This window comes from Marmota marmota, unplaced genomic scaffold (genome assembly GCF_001458135.2).
Source record: "Marmota marmota marmota unplaced genomic scaffold, marMar, whole genome shotgun sequence".
Taxonomy (NCBI): domain Eukaryota; kingdom Metazoa; phylum Chordata; class Mammalia; order Rodentia; family Sciuridae; genus Marmota; species Marmota marmota.
In genome coordinates, this window is record NW_025999968.1 from 51,247,564 (window position 1) to 51,266,072 (window position 18,509).

The window sequence follows — 18,509 nt, forward strand, 5'->3', positions numbered from 1 at the left end:
TATATATATATATATATATATATATATATATATAGAGAGAGAGAGAGAGAGAGAGAGAGAGTGTATTTTAGGTGATTTGCATCTTTTAACTTGAATTTCTTATTTATATTAGAAATGAAAAGTAAATTACCAACTTTCACTTTTATCTCTAAGATGTAAAGAGCTAGGAAGACATTAACTCAATCTTCACATGGAAAACCACTGATTCTCAAAGTATGCCCAGGTCCATCACGCCACCAGCAGACACCTGCCAGAGCTCTGGCACAGGACCACCTCTTCCATCCAGCAGACCACCATGTGAGCTCACTCCTGGCCCAGATCCACCTACACTGACATATGTGAGACCCAGGTCCAGGTCAGGTCCAAGTTTGCCACCCTCCCCCCACCTGGGAGCACAAGCCTAACCAACTTCCATCTTAGGACACTGCAGACATCTCCATAGCCTTCCCCATGCAGTAGCACCTAACTTCTGACAACAGACAGGGCCACAGAAACAACTGCATCTCAGAGTTGGCATCCAAATGATAGTGTAAGGCCCACCCCTTTGAACCCCATCTCTGTAAGACATTGCATTCATCTTGGGGCACCTCCACTATTATCTCGAGTTACCTAAGCTATTGTGGCCACCACCTTTAGATGCATTGAAGGACACTAGCAGAGTCTGGAAGCCCAACATCAAGGTGAGGTACAGACAATCTGCACAGGTATTACAAGAATATAGGGTAGAAACTGTAATATCTCAGATCCACACTGCAAGAAAGGATGACACATAGACAATGTGAAAAATCAAGGGAGGAAAGTGCCCCAAACAAACCAGGACACTATAATAACAGTAACTATGGACAGAGAAGATGATGAAATGTCAGAGAAGGAGTTCAGAAGGTGTTAGAGTCTGTAAACAAGTCAAGATGGCGCCTGGCATTTTGCAGAGGGAGTGGTTTGTGAAGTAACGCCAGCGAGCCGTTAAGTGTGGAGATTCCTTATTGGTTGACTGCTGTATCTAGTTTATGTTAATTAAGATAAGCTGTGTGTAATGTATATATACCCCTCCTGTCCTACAATAAAGGGCTCCCACTCCTGCTGTATCAATGTACACAAGTTGCTCGTCACCCCTCGGTTATTTTGCTGCAGCCAGACTGCGGCAAGAAGGTTCATAATTAAAATGATCTGTGAATTAATTAATTAAAGAATGACCTAAATGAGCAAATATGGGAAAAAATTGATCACTCCAACAAAGCAAAAACAGATAGCAAAAGATTACTTCAAGAAAGGGATAGAGACTCTGAAAAAAAAAAGTCAAAAATCCTTGAAATGGAGGAAACAATAAACCAAATAAAAAACTCGATAGAAAGCATAACCAACAGACTAGAGCACTTAGAAGAAAGAACAGTCAGATAATGAAGACAAAGTATACAATCTGGAAAATAAAGTTGATCACACAGTGAAAATAGTAAGAAGCCATGAACAGAACATCCAAGAATTATGAGACAACATCAAAAGATCAAATCTAAGAGGTATTGGGATAGAGGAAGGCACAGAGTTTCAAACCAAAGGAATGCACAATCTCTTCAATGAGATACTATCAGAAAATTTCCCAAGCATGAAGAACAAATTGGAAAACCAAATATAAGAGGCTTACAGGATACCAAATGTACAAAATTACAACAGATCTACACCAAGACACATTATAATGCAAATTCCTACCATACAGAATAAGGATAGAATCTTAAAAGCCACAACAGAAAGGAATCAGATCACATATAGGGGAAGCCAATTTGTATCTCAGCAGATTTTTCAACCCAGACCCTCAAAGCCAGAAGATCATGAAACAACATATACCAAGCTCTGAAAGAAAATGGTTGCCAACCAAGAATTTTATAACCAGCATAACTGAGCTTTAGATTTGATGATGAAATAAAAACCTTCTATGATAAACAACAGTTAAAAAAAATTACAACTAGAAAACCTGCACTACAAAAAATACTCAGCAAAATATTTCACATAGAGGAAATTAAAAACAATGATGAAAATCTGCAGAGGGAGGGATTACACTAAAGGAAAAAATAATCAGAGGAGAAACCAAGTCAAGTTAAATAACAAAAATGGCTGGGAATACAAATCATGTCTCAATAATATCTCTGAATATTAATGGCCTAAACTCATCAAAAGATATAGACTAGCAGATTGGATTAAAAAATGCACCCAACAATATGCTGCCTCCAAGAGACTCATCTCATAGTAAAAGACATCCACAGACTGAAGGTGAAAGGTTGGGAAGAATCAGATCACTCACATGGACTGCGAAAGCAAGCAGGGGTTTCCATCCTCATATCAAATAAAATAGACTTCAAGCTAAAGTTAATCAAAAGGAATAAAGAAGTACACTACATACAAGGGAACCATACACCAACAAGACATAACCATTATAAATATATATGCCCCAAACAATGAAGCATCTACGTTCATCAAATAAACACTTCTCAAGTTCGAGAGTCAATTAGACCACAATACAATAATTTTGGGTGATTTTAACACACCTATTTCACCCCTGGATAGATCTTGCAAACAAAAACTGAACAAGAAACTATAGAACTCAAAAACACAATCAATAACTTAGACTTAACTGACATATATAGAATATTTCATCCTTCAACAAGAGAATACACTTTCTTCTCAGCAGCACATGGATCCTTCTCTAAAATAGACCATATGTTATGCCACAAAGCAACTCTTAGCAAATATAAAAAAGTAGAGATACTACCCAGCATTCTATCAGATCATAATGAATGAAATTAGAAATCAAGGATAAAATAAAAAGAAATCAAGGATAAAATCTCCAACACCTGGAGATTACATAATATGCTACTGAATAAACAATGGGTTGCAGAGGATATCAAAGAGTAGATAAAAACATTTTTAGAGGTGAATGAGAACACAGATAAAACATATTGAAATCTCTGAGACACTATGAAGGCAGTTTTAAGAGGAAATTTCATTGCATGGAGTTCATTCCTTAAAGAAGAAAAAGTCACCAAATACATGACTTAACATTACATGTCAAAGCCCTAGAAAATGAAGAACTAATCTACACCAAAAGCAGTAGAAGACAGGAAATAATTAAATTCAGAGCTGAAATCTATGAAATTGAAACAAAAGAAACAATCGAGACGCTGAGGTTGTGGTTCAGCTGTAGAGCGCTCGCCTCCTCACATGTGCGAAGCCCTGTGTTTGATCCTCATCACCACATAAAAATAAATAAATAAAATAAAGGTATTTAATTTTTTTTAAAATTGAAAAAATGACAAAACAAAAAGTTTGTTCTTTGAAAAAATAAATAAAATTAACAGACCCTTACCCATGCTAACAAAGAGAAGGAGAGAGAAAACTCAAATTACTAATACATGGGATGAAAAAGAGAATATCACAGAAAACACTACGGGAATACAGAAGATAATTAAAATTTATCTTGAAAACTTGTACTCCAATAAAATAGAAAATATCAAAGGCATCAACAAATTTCTAGAGTCATATGATTTGCTCAAATTGATTCAGGATCATATACATAATTTAAACACATCAATTTCAAGCGACAAAATAGAAGACGCCATCAGAAGCCTACCAACCAAGAAAAGGCCAGGACGGGATGGATACACAGTCCAGTTCTACAAGACCTTTAAAGAAGAACTAATAACAATACTCTTCAATTTATTTCAGGAATTAGAAAAAGAGGCATCACTTCCAAACTCATTCTATGAGGCAAATATCACTCTGATTCCAAAATCAGGCAAAGACACATGAAGAAAGAGAACTACATACCAATATCTCTAATGAACATAGATGCATATATTCTCAATAAAATTCTGGCAAATCAAATACAAAAATATAGTACACCACGAACAAGTCATGTTCATTCAAGGGATGGAAGTTTGGTACAGAAATAAATAAATGTGATTCATCACATCAATAGCCTTAAAAATAAGAACCAGATGATCATCTCAACAGATGCAGAAAAAGCATTCGACAAAATACAACACTGCTTAATGATCAAAACACTAGAAAAACTAAGGATAACAGGAACATATCTCAACATTGTAAAAGCTATTCTATGCTAAGCCACAGGCCAACATCATTGTACATGGAGAGAAATTGAAAGCATTCCCACTAAAAACTGGAACAAGACAGGGATGCCCTCTTTCACCACTTTTTTACATTGTTCTTGAAACACTGGGCAGATAAAGAAATTAAAGGGATACACATAGCTAAAGAAGAACTCAAATTAGCACTATTTACAAACAAAATGATTCTATACCTAGAAGACCCAAAAAATTCCACTAGAAAATTTCTAAAACTAGTAAATGAATTCAGCAAAGTAGCAGAATACAAAATCAACATCCATAAATCAAAAGCATTTCTGTAGATCAGTGATGAATTCTCTGAAAGAGAAATGAGAAAAACTACCCCATTTACAATAGCATCAAAAATAAAAATAAAATACTTGGGAATCAACAAAAGAGGTGAAAGACCTCTACAATGAAAACTACAGAATTTTAAAGAAAGAAATTAAAGAAGACCTTAGAAGATGGAAAGATCTACCATTTTCTTGGATAGGCAGAATTAATATTATTAAAATGACCATACTACCAAAAGAACTATATATATTTAATGCAATTCCAATTAAAATTCCAATGACATTCCTCATAGAAATAGAAAAAGCAATCATGAAATTCATCTGGAAAAATAAGAGACACAGAATAGCTAAAGCAATCCTTAGCAAGAAGAGTGAAATAGGTGGCATCGCTATACCAGACCTTAAACTATATGACAGAGCAATAGTAACAATAACAGCGTAGTATTGTCACCAAAATAAACTTGTAGAACAATGATACAGAATAGAAGATACAAAGACTAACCCACATAATTATAGTTATCTTATATTTGACAAAGGCACCAAACACCTACATTGGAGAAAAGATAGCCTCTTCAAAAAATGATGATGCTGGGAAATTTTGAAGTTCATATGCAACAAGATGAAATTAAACCCCTATCTCTCACCATGCACAAAACTCAACTCAAAGTTGGTTAAGGACCTAGGAATTAAACCAGAGACACTGAATCTATCTGAAGAAAGAATAGGCCCAAATCTCCATCATGTGGGATTAGGCCCCAACTTCCTCAATATGACTCCTATAACACAAGAATTAATATCAAGAATCAATAAATGGTTGGATTCAAACTAAGAAGCTTCTTCTCAGCAAAAGAAATGATTATGAGGTGAATAGAGAGCCTACTAATTGAGAACAATTCTTACCACATGCACATCAGATAGAACCTACTCTCTAGATATATAAAGAACTCAAAAATCTTAACACCAAAAAAGCAAATAACCCAATCAATAAATGGGCCAAGGAATTGAACAGACACTTCTCAGAGGAAGATATACAATCGATCAACAAACAGATGAAAAAAATGTTCAACATTTCTAGCAATTAAAGAAATGCAAATCAAAACTACTCTAAGATTTCATCTCACTCCTGTCAGAATGGCAGCTATTAAGAATACAAACAACAATAAGTGTTGGCGAGAATGTGGGGAAAAAGACATACTCATACATTGCTGGTGGGACTGCAAATTGGTTCAGCCAGTATGGAGAGCAGTATGGAGAATCCTTGGAAAACTGGGAATGGAACTACCATTTGACCCAGCTATCTCACTCCTTGGTCTATATCCAAAGGACTTAAAAACAGCATACTACAGGAACACAGCCACATCAATGTTTATAGCAGCACAATTCACAATAGCTAAACTATGGAACCAACCTAGATGTCCTTCAGTAGATGAATGGATAAAGAAAATGTGGTATATATACATAATGGAATATTATTCAGCATTAAAAGAGAATAAAATCATGGCATTTGCAGGTAAATGGAAGAACCTGGAAAATATAATGCTAAGTGAAATTAGCCAATCCCAGAGAATCAAATGCTGAATGATTTCTCTGATTTAAGGATGCTGATTCATAATATACTGTGGGGTGGGGGGAGGATTAAATGAACTCTAGATAAGGCAAAGGGGAAAAGGGGAGGGAGAGGAAGGGAGCCAGCATAGGGGTAGGAAAGATGGTGGAATGCGATGGTCATCATGACCCTAAATTCATATAAGAAGACATGTATGTGACTCTAGTTGGTGTACAACCAGAGATATGAAAAATTGTGCTCTATATGTGTAATATGAATTGTAATGCATTCTGTTGTCATATATAACAAATTAAAATTTAATAAAGATAATAAATACATAAAATATCAAATAATCCATTATGGTTTACAGAATGCTAACTTAAGAGCTCTTTCTGGATTAAAAGTGAATGTCTGGAATTATATAGGATTAAACTACTGTCACTATGTGAATTTACTCTTTTGAATAAACAGTCCATGAAAAAAAAGTAAACTACTGATTCTTCTTGGACCCATTAGAGAACTGTAGGGCAAGGTACTAACCAAAATCTGGAGAAACAGGCACATTTAGAGAGTCACTACAAAGATCTACAAATCTGGAGCAGAAGCCACTGGAGTCATAAACTGGGAGAAACTTAAATGTAATTTTAAATTTATACTTAAATGTAATTTTGTTGTTGTTATTTTGTTTTTCTTCTTTACCATATATTTAGTTTAAAAAAAACACAGAAAATAGATTTTGATGTTTTTCTAGAATTTCCTTATCAAGTATAATTTGCACTTCAATACAATTGAATTTGTTCATTAATTATACTAATAGCTACTACACATACTTATTTGTTTGAAGTTTTCTCCTGAGCAATGTATTTACTACGCGAATAATTAGAAACCAATTATTTTGGTAACTCTTAAGTTAAGATGGGTCATTTTTTTCTCCTACATTAGGAAGATTTGTTTATTAAAATTCAACTTTTGATACCCAACATTTGTTTTCAAATGGCTTTGACTTTTAAAACTTGATAGAATCAGAACTTCACGATTTTGGTGGATTGCTGGACTATAAGCATACAAAGAGGGAGAGACTTCTGCAGCCACAGTTTGAAGACGCCTGCAAAAGTTCATGAGTTGAATCTCCAGCAATCACACCAGATTCTCATGGCAAGACCCACAAAAGATGGCCACAGAGCAGAAGGAGAAGGAGGTAAATCAAGGTGAAATGTGCAGAAAATATTCTCCACAAGAGACCCCTTTATTTTTTCTGTCTTATCTAAGTTGGGTAAATGGGAACCCAAAGACAAGAAGGAATACAAAATGGAGGACACAAGAAGAATTTAAACTCTCTGGCACCTACAGCTACAGGAGACACAAAGCACAACCTAATTCCTAGTCAAATGGACATGCATCCTCTGACCTCTGAGGGCCTTTGTATCTCCATTTGTTATAGAATATGTCTAACTTTCAACAACAACAAATATATCATAACAAACATCAGGAAAACAAGACCCTCCAAGGGAAAAGCAATCATCTGAACACAATTCCGATAGAGACAGAAGCTAAAGTTACCACAGGTGTTTGAAATAACTATCATTATGTTTATAACCTAGAGAGGAACAACAGAACTTCCAGTGGAAGTTTCATCTACGACTACGTGAGCAGAATGAAGTGGAGAGAAATACTGAGTGTTGAAAGGAGAAGCCATCACTCCAGAATTTCATATCCAGTGAATCCTTCCTTCAAAAGGCATTAAGGAGTCAATATTTCCCTCAGACAAAAATTGAGGAAGTTCATTGCCTTATAATAAATATTAAAAACAACACTTCAGGGAGAAAGACAATGATATGGGTCAAAGAAAGAAAAATAAATAAATAAAGGTGAAATTAATCTTTCATTTTTCTTAATATTTATTGATTTATAATGTAGGTTTTTATTAAAACAATGACCATAACCGTGTGTTAGGTGATTGAGCATTATGTAAGTGACATGAATACCAGCAATGTCACAGCATGTGAGAGGGAGGGATTAGGAATACTGGTATGTATCCTGCATGAAATGTGAACTGTTACAATGCACTCTGAAGGTAGACTTTGAACAAGGAAATATGTATATAGGAAACTCAGGAGCAGCAACAAGACTATTTAAAAATATATAAATGTCTGATATGCTAAGGAAGGAGATAAAAGAGAATTGTATAAAAGCTCCTTTAAAATAGGAGAAAGTAGAAAAGAAGGGAGAAGAGAAACAAAGACAAATGCAACACATTGAAAGTTACAAATGTATTACTATTAACCCATATTAACTATGTCAATACATACTTCAAATGAATGGATTAAATTCACCAAGTAAATGACAGAGAGTATAAGAGTTTATAAACTCATTTTAAGTATGCAAGCTACAATCATATGTTGGCTACATGAAGCCCATTTAAATAAAAGGACTTAAAACTAGAAACTAGAAAAAGTCTGATCACAAAACTGAAATGAAATGGACCAATTCTTTGAAGGACACAAACTACCAAAAATTCATGCAAAGAAAAACTCAGTTAAAGAAATGGATCAATAATTAATAACCCTCCATAAGAGAAAGCACCATGCCCAGGTATTTTTACTGATGAACTCTATGAAATATTTAATAAAGAAGTGGTGTCAAGATATTCTCCACAATATCTTCCAAAGTGTAGAAGCAAGGGGAACATTTTCTAACCCATTCTAGGATGCTAGCATTGCCCCAGTCCCTAAATAGGAGATTCTGAAAGAAAGGAAAACTAATGTCTCTCATAGATATACAAAAAAATCTTTTTAAAAATATTAACAAATCAAACCCAATGATTTACAAATGACTACATGTTGTATGATTCCAATTATGTAATACTCCGAAAATGGCTAGAGAGACTGTAAAACTGTAGAGTTGAAGAAGGAGGAGGAGGAGGAGATGGAGGAGAAGGAGGAGGAGGAGGAGGAGGAAGGAAGGAAGGAAGGAAGGAAGGAAGGAAGGAAGGAAGGAAGGAAGGAAGGAAGGAAGGAAGGAAGGAAGGAAAGAAGGGAGGGAGGGAGGGAGGGAGGGAGGAAGGAAACACTATTCTGGAAGATTCTGGGAAGCAAGATTAAATGGGCAAGTCAAAGGGGATTTTTAGGCAGTGAAACTCTTCTATGTGATATTTTATTGGGGGATACATGACATTTAGCATCTGTCAAAACCCATATAACTTAACAGCACAAAGTGAATCTTAATGTATGCCAATTTTTAAAAAATCATTGACAATAATGGGGGTTCCCAGAATGCAGTACAAATGATGCAGAATCATTTCACTGTCTTACAAAAGAATGGAACAACCTCACCCATGGGGGTAAAGAAAACGTTTCGAATCTACATAAATCTGGAAATAAATGGAGTCTGTCAGATTCAAGGCAAAGAAACTATATGTTAACAAATTAACCAACTCCATTTAGACCCACTCAGATACCCAAAGTTCCTTGAATGAATGAGCCAGGTACTGTGAGGAAGGTAACATCCACACATTGTGCTATGACTCTCCCAGCTTCCCTCAAAGGGAGCAGCAACACTTCACTAGTAGAGCAGTGCTTTGGTCAGAGGAGAGCAACAGGATTTTCAGGGATTACCAGACACTGGCTCTAAACTGCCATAAAAATTTTTAGACTCAAAACACTTTTTGTGTGTGTGTGTGTGTGTGGTCAGGTCAAATGATTAATGGAACTTTGGCTTACATCTATTTCACAACAAGCTCAGTAGTTCATGAATCCTCCCCATGAGTATGCCCTGTTGGCATAGATAGATTATAGAACAGGCAGAGTTTGCACATTAAATCCCTGGAATATAGTCCACTATGATAGGACAGAAAAAATAGAAACCACTAAAGCTGCCTCTTCCTAAGAAATGGTAAATAAATAACAATGTTTCATTTCTGGAAAGATTATGGAGAGGGAAGCTATACTTAGTGGTTTCCTAGATCTGATGTAACAAAGTACTTTTTTTTTTATTTGATTGCTTGAAACAATAGAAACTTTTACTCTCAAAGTTCTGGAAATGAATTTAAAAACCAGCTGTCTATGGACCCATACTCTTTCTGAAGACTCTACTGTGGAGTCCTCCCTTGTCTCTTGTTAGCTTCGGGTACTTGCTGGCAATTCTTGATTTTCTTTGTCTTATAGACACACCAGTCCAATTTCTACCTGATTTTTCTCCTGTGTCTCTATGTATTCTCACCTCTCATAAGAACACCAGTAATTGGCTTTAAGCTCTATTCTAATTCAATAAGACCTCAATGAAGCTTGGCTGGGTCTTCAAAAGTCCTATTTCCAAAAAAGTGCCCATTTGCAGATGCCATGGCTAGCACTTTAACATATCTTTTGGGGAGATACAATTCAAGCCACACAACCATTAAAGTCTTGAAAGGTGTGTAAGTAGTGATTTCTAGGTTATGATTTAATTTGCCATCTTTTCCTCTAAAAATTTGAATGCATTTAGAAGATTGAAAATGGATTATTAGTCTTGATTTAGTGGTTATTCCAATTGTAGCTATGATTTCAAATGTGGTTTCTTTGCTGGGAAAAATAAGCACATCCCCTGATACCTAATAAGCACTTTTGAGTTAGCAAAGGTTTTTTCCTCTACAAATGAAGAACACCAGAATCAGTTTGCTTTCAGTTGGTAGGACCAACAATACAACCAGTGTCCTCTCTCAAAAACATTCTAATTCTTCAACCCTCAGACATAGACTTTTATCTAGAGAACTTGAATGCCTCTACATTCCAGGGGACAATTATATTGATGATAACATGGTGCTTGAACACACTGAACAAGAATTAGCAACTACCATGGAGCTCTTGGAAAGATCCATGTGTGACCTGGAATAGGAAATAAATCCCATAAAAATTCAGGGACCTTCCATATCAGTGAAAGTTCTAGGAGGACAAATAACAAGTTGCTATATTTGGTCCTTCTGGTCACTGAGCAAGAGCCACATATTTAATGGCCTCTTTGGATTTTCATGATATATTCTTGACTGGCCCATGATCCCTTAATACTCACTTAAAGAGAGGTAAAATTGCTTCAGTTTCAAATTAATCAGAACAAGAGAAGGTTCTGAAGAGCTCACAGTCTGTAATATGTACTTCTCTGCCACATGTGTTACACAGAATGGCAGATTCAGTGATGCTTGAAGCATCTACAGTAGATAAAGATGGTGTCTGGAGGCTTTGTATGAGTGGATTGTATTTCAACTTTTAGGATTTGGGATAAAAATCCTAAAAATTTGGGATATGTTTTCCTTTGTAGATTTATATTTTCCTTTGGAAAAAAACAGCTTTTAGCTCATTACTGAGTATTTGACCATGGACCACCAAGTTACCATGTGACGTAACCATTCATTATAAACTAGATATTATTTGTCGTTTTGAACCACAATGTTGAGCAGCTTTTCATCATGAACTGAAAGTGCTGTATATAAGATTGGGCTTAAGGGAAGTCTGCAAAAGACAAATTATAGAAGCAAGAGGTTTGAATTCTCATGTCTTTCCTTCAGCTGAGTGTACTGTTTTCCTTTTCATTGTGGAGTTTTTAATTTATGTTGATTTCCCAGTTGAAAGAATAAAAAAATTTCCTGAGGTTACAGATAGTTCTGCCAAATGCTGATACTACCTAAAAGTATATGGTGGTAGTACAACAGCCCAAATCAAGCATAGCCCCAGTGAACTACGATAAGGGAATACTCTCAATTGTTTTCAATACTTTTGAGGAATGATTACACGTTAGTCCTTTGCCATCTACCACAGAGTACCTGAAAATTGGTCATTAATAAACAATGGATATATATTTCTAACAGTTCTGAAGTCTGGGGAGTCTAACGTCCAGGGACTCACATCTGGCATCGGCCATCTTGCAGTGTCATCCCATGGTAGAAGGTAGAAGAGTAAGGAAGCACACATGAGAGAAAAATGAATAAGTCTGAACCCGTCATTTCATCAGGAACCCAGTTCTTCAATAACTAACCCTCTCCTTTGATTCTTGCACTCCTTAAAGGTTCTACATTTTTTACATTTTGAATTTGGAATTTGGGATGAAATTTCAAACACATGATTTTTGCAAACCATTTTCAAACTATAGCAGATAATATTCAATTTCAACACGTTTCTCAAAACTTAAGTCTATATATGAACACAAGCAGTAAACAGAGCCAATAACCACCAAAATTAATAGAAAATATATTCTTTGCTCCTATGACTTTTATAGACAACATCACAGCTGTGTTGGTTAAGTTTTAAATCTGCATATAAGCTGAAGGGTATTATTAGCAAAATCATCAGAAAATATGGCATTTATCTTCTCTACATGATGTCATGCAGCATTGTTACAAAGGTCAAATTCAGCATCATTGTGAGCAAGGTCATTGAACTCAGCATCTGTTTTTCCTTTTTCATATAAAGCACATCAACTATTGGAGAGGATCTTAATACACTGAAAAACAATCTCAATTTTAATGAGTCTGTGCAGGCTTTTTATCTAATGAAACATGACTAATGAGATTGTTGCATGCAATTTGATCTACTTGAGTGTGTCAGGGGTACCTGTCATTTGCTACCCATGCACTAAGACTGCTTAGAAGACTCTTCAGTAGTTAGTGTTCTTACTACTTACTCTTTGTCCTCTAGTTATAAACTCAAATTCTACTACAATAGCCAATGTGAAGCCTGGACAAGCCATTGTTGTGGATATGGTTATGCCTGTGGCCTCCATACCTGCAGAGTTTGTGACTATTGTGGGTGTGGATTTGGCTGTTGCTACCAATATTATTACAGTAGACATTGTCCCTAAGCATACTGGTCATTGAGTCCTTTCTCTTATCAAACAGTGATTCTGCCATGCCACACTTTTTGATTATACCTGTTTTACTCAACTGGAATTGATAATGACCTGCTACAATCTTAAAATAGGACTATTAAGTTCATATATATACATACAGTTTTCTAGATTAACTACATTTTTTTCTTTTGCAAATATACTTTCATAATTATATAGTGGTGAATTATAAGGTGCTTCATGAGTTGGAAGTCTTAGGTTCATTTTCCATTACATGTACTTACCCTGGTCACTGCTGATATTTTTAATGATTTATTACTTACTAACTTGTTCAATAAATATTTACTGAATAATTGCTCCATAAGACTTCCTGTTAAGTCTTAGTATTACTGATATGAAAATACATGTTAAGTGGGATTACAGATATGTAAATAAATGTATGTGCTAAAGAATTACAGGTGACATAATAGCCAAATGGAAACACAGAGGAGAAGCCTCCTGTTTGCATATGTGCATGCATACACACACACACACACACACACACACACGGGGGGGGGGGCGAACGCACAAAATTGTTCTTATGGAATTTATATTTGAATAAATTCTTGATCAGGGAGAAATATACCAAAGAGATAAGGCATATGCTGGTAGGAGAAATAGAATGTGCAAAGTCAAGGATGAAGTATTGGATTTAAGTGTGAAAGTTGATACTCCTAGACAGAGTAAAGGGGGCAATGAGAAGGGATTGTAATGAGGCCTTGTAAAGTGATGAGGAACCAGAACATCAAAGCTATGCATATCTTACAATGGGTGCACTAGATATTGCTTTTAAAACCTGTGATAATTTTCCTTAGAAATTTCTGTTTTATGAAAATCTTCATGGCAGCTAATTGAAGGAAAGTTGGCCAAGAAATATGAGCACTGACCAAAAGACCACTGCAAAGCTGTCCACAGAGGCAGTGTGAAGTCTTAATGGAAGGAAATAGAATCACTGTTTGATAAGAGAAAGGACTCAATGACCAGTATGCTTAGGGACAATGTCTACTGTAATAATATTGGTAGCAACAGCCAAATGTCACTTTAGATGTTAAAGAGGACCCAGATCAAATAGATATTTAAGTGACAAAATGTAAAAGACTTATGTATCTGGTATGGGAATGAAGAAAAACAAGGGGAAAATAAAAATAATTAAAAGTGAAAGACCCTCCAACCCAGCTGTTCTCCCCCCCAACCCAGCTGCTTTTAGCTTTAGCTTAGTAGCGCCAGATAAAACAAGGCTTGAAAAATAGTTTGTCAAAGGAGGTCAGTGGGGCAACAGAGTCTGCAAGTTCAGCGGTTGGGCTTGCTCAAGGTCGTTACAAAAACAGGATGTGCAGGACGTGCAGAGGCGAACATCTGGTCAAAAAGGGAACAAAAATACAGGAAGGGAACAGAAACTGGTCAAGTCAACAACCTTATCTGATTTCCGAGAACAGAAGGAACTATAACCCCCACCTCATTTAAATCCTCCAATAGGGATCCTGTAACTATTCATCTCGCTTCTGTATCCACGCTTCTGCTTGTAAGCTCTATATAAACCCCTCAGGATAAGCCAGGGGCGCGCGAGTCTCATAGAGCTTGTCGCCCCGGGTACCTGTGCACTCGAATAAACCTCTTGCTGTTTGCATCCGAACTTAGTGGTCTCGCTGGTCCTTTGGGTACGGGTCTCTTCAGACGGAAGACACTCTTGGAGGGTCTTTCAAAAGGAGCACACAATGAATTACAGACATGAGTCTGCAATTGATGGATTCTGAAATTCATGGCAGATATGCAAGAAATAGCATTTGGGAGACAATCAGGGTATACACTGGAAAATCATTTTGATATAGATACATGTTTGTGTTATCTGTGAGAGGGTCAGATAAAAATTTTTAGTGGTAATTTGTTATAAAAAGTGTGCAATGCAATGAAGAAGAGAACTGAGTTTGAAACATAGGTATGAAAGTAAGTGGATAAAGTATATAGTAACATCAGAAATGCAATATGCCAATGCCTAGAAGAAAATGAAAGAAAAGGTGATTGCAAACAAGTAAGGATAGGCAAAGGTTAAAAAAGATAATCAAAGGAGTCTTAACAGAGAAATCAAGAGCCTGTTAACCTTCTACAAGGAAGGCATTGGTAACCATCTTCCTTTCATTCAAATATTCATTCTTTCAACAAGAATTTTTGGAGCCATAGCATAAAATTTGACACTGAGTTAGATGCTGGTAATTAAACATGAAAGAATGTGGAGATATCTTCTGCCCTTCCAAGATTAAATTCAAGAAAAGTTGAGAAAACACCATAAAGATGATCACAATAAAATAACATATACCTTAGAGTTATATAGAGGAAATTTTCTTCAGTCCCCCAAGTGTTGAAATACATCAGAATCCCCATGCACATGGTCGCCAAGGAAGCAGGCTTTTAAAATGTGATCCCTGTGCTCTGGTCAGAGATGATGGTTCCACATCTGTCCACTTGAACAAGATGATTCAGAAAACTCTCAGGACTTGCAAAGAAGTGCCAATTTTTACACTTGATAAAATTCTGAAGGCCAACCCTTGAAATCTGTAAGCAGCTAGCTTTCATTCCTTGAAGAGTGCTTGTTTATAATGGTTTACAGTTCATTTGAGTTACTTACTTTAGCAGTCTACTGAAAAATTCTTCGTATGTCCTACTCCAAAATGGATCATAGAAAAACTTTCTCAACTTTTGTAGGCTGGGTGTCTCAATAATTGATACCCTATCAATGTAAGATGTTCACATTCATAAAAAAATAAAATAACTGAGTGAATTTGAAAACCATATCACTCTCTAGACTTTCTCATTGGCCTTGAAAGCTGTACTAACTCACTAGTATTTACCTCAGGGTTACAAAATCTCAACCTGGTTCATTTTTGTATGAACATGGATGACATCATCATGCAGTATCTATAGACTATAGAGGGTAAATTGTGGTAGGAGGTTTAAATGTTTCTGGGAGTTTGGACATGTCAGAGGGGATGTTTCCACAAAGTTGTGGTAGTGACGACACGTTAAGAAAAGTCTGTGGAGGAAATGACATCAATGTATGTTTGCACAGATCAAAATTTCTTTCCCAGTAGCTAAAGGCAATTGCAAGAGTTGTATCTGGACAAAATTGAAAGGAAAAGTAACAAATGGAGAGATATCCAGAACACTGAATTCTTTCTAGTTCCTTTTATAAAATAAAGAAATCATAAACAAGGCTGAAGTTCAGCAAAGGCAGTTCTATTCTAGTGCAGAATAGACTTGCAATTCCAGAATTCATAGGTACAATTTGGAAACCAGGCAAATGATCCTCCAAGGTTAATAGAATTGAGGGGTTTTTTTGTTTGTTTGTTTGTTTGGTTGGTTGTTTTTTTTTTTTTTTTTTAACAAAAAAAAGCATTCTTTAGAGCAGATGAGCAGGGTAAACCCAGCAGTTGAAAATTGACATTAGCCAGTGTGGGCAGAAACTGTAAGCCCATTGCAATGTCCAGGTTAAGAGGCAAGTTGGCTAACCTATTATTTCTCAAACCTTGCAGAGCATTGTTAGATTCCAGAAATTTGCCTCTTCTGATGGCTTCAGCTACTGACATGACGTTTATGTGGTGACTTACAACATCAGAAAATTCTCTAAGGCTTAGAAAAGGTCTTTACTCCCTCATTGACCATTCTGCAGACCACTTTTTGATTTTTATTTTATCACTTTTAAGGCCTTAAAATCCTAAATACTTGTGGGATGAAATAACACTCAGCTCCTGAACAGAGATTTACTCTGATTCCCTATACCGTTAAAGGGGCACCAAGGAGATCAGCATTCCTATACCTCTAAAAAGAGATACAAAATTAAGTACAAAATTTAATTAAAACATTGAATAAAATATTCATCTGTGACTATGTCTATGTCTATATATAAAATACATACACATACGTTTATACTTGTATTACTTTATTAATTAAAATAATAATTAGTTTTTAACAAGTATATTTGTCTATCTGGCCAGGATGAGGTAGGAGCTGATGTGGGACAGTGGTGTTGGGAGAATGTAAATGAGAAAAGTAACACATGAAGATAGAAACTTCACTAACATAATTCCCAAAATGAAGAATAAAACATTTATAAGCTTATATTTATGCATGTTGTATGTAATATTCATAGAAATTGTATGCATTGACTTGAACATCCAACTATATATCAGGACAGAAATGCAAGAGCCCAGTATGACACTTTTTTGTTTGAACTATTAAGTGCAAACCCCACACAACTAGGTAACTATGACTGGAGGTAAATTTGCATATGGACCTATCAGGAATAGAAAGCAATGGATGGTCACCCCAGGGAGGAGTGGTGTGGCCTAAGATGACAGTCACCTTCCTCTTCCTATGTATCATTTGACTTATTATTATGGGCATGCATTGTTCTGTAAATAAATGATAGCATCAAACGAAAAAGCAGTTAAAAGCTGAAAAGATGCTTTAGACCATAGAAAAGGGAATCGGGGAGCCATGCAATTGGAGGGGCTCTGGAGAGTATAGCTTTATTTGTTTGCTTCATCTGTGGTTGGTCTGTTAGTGTTTACTATAAGATTTTTCTGGTTCTTACAAGCAGCTGATACTTTTTTCTTATTTTTAAAATCTAATATGCCTTGTTTACACATCCTGAAGAGAGGTAGTATTTATTCAAAACTCTCCAAACCACTGTTAACATATGATGTTTACAAAATCTGAACAAATGAGGTAGTGTTAATGGTAAAGAGAATGCAAGCACTGTTTTTTAAACATGCATACTCTATTTCCAGGTGAGGTTTCTCTCTTTTGTTAGCAGCAATGACACTTTTTTGTTTGAACTATTGAGTCCAAATCCCCCAATGGCATGCAATGACAACCAGGATTATTTGAGGAAACATAACACAATAGGTTGAATTTATTTGCAGCCACCCCAAAACAAAGTGTGACATGTTTAAAGCCTTCAGAAGCTGCCCACTGTGACTAGTCAGGATAGAGGACAGCTTCATTCACTTACTAAACAGTTCCATATTCAGGAGAGCTAATGAAGAGTTGATGCATGCTTTTCTTAATTTGCTTCTCCAGACTCATTAAAGGAGGAATAGAGGACAGAAAATAGAAGGAACAGACCCCCGGGAATCTTCAGGTTGCACTATTCTGCCAGGGTACTTCCTTGGACTAGAGAAGAAGACAGACTACCTTAACAGTTACTGAACACTGCATATGCATTAAATTACTTTGTTGTATGAGTTTTTATGGATAATTCTTTGTAGAATATCTTCATAGACAATTTGAAGTAAAAATTTGACTTCAAAATGGCATATATGTTAGCAGAAAAGCAAATATGAAATGTTATAGACCATAACTTCCACAGGATTTCAGAGGAGAGAGGGAATCAATGAGGGCTAATGAAGAGTACAAGGCTTCAAAGAAGGAGTGGGAAAATCAGGGGCACAAGTGAAGAGATTAAACATATTTACATTAAAGGAGGGTGAGACCATTTGACCCAGTTATCCCACTCCTTGATTTATACCCAAAGTACTTAAAAGCAGCATATTAGTGATGCAACCACATCAATGTTCACAGTATCTCAATTCACAATAGCTAAATTATGGAACCAATCTAGATGCCCTTTACCAGATGAATGGATAAGAAAATTTTGTATATATATATATATATATATATATATATATATATATATATATATATATATAT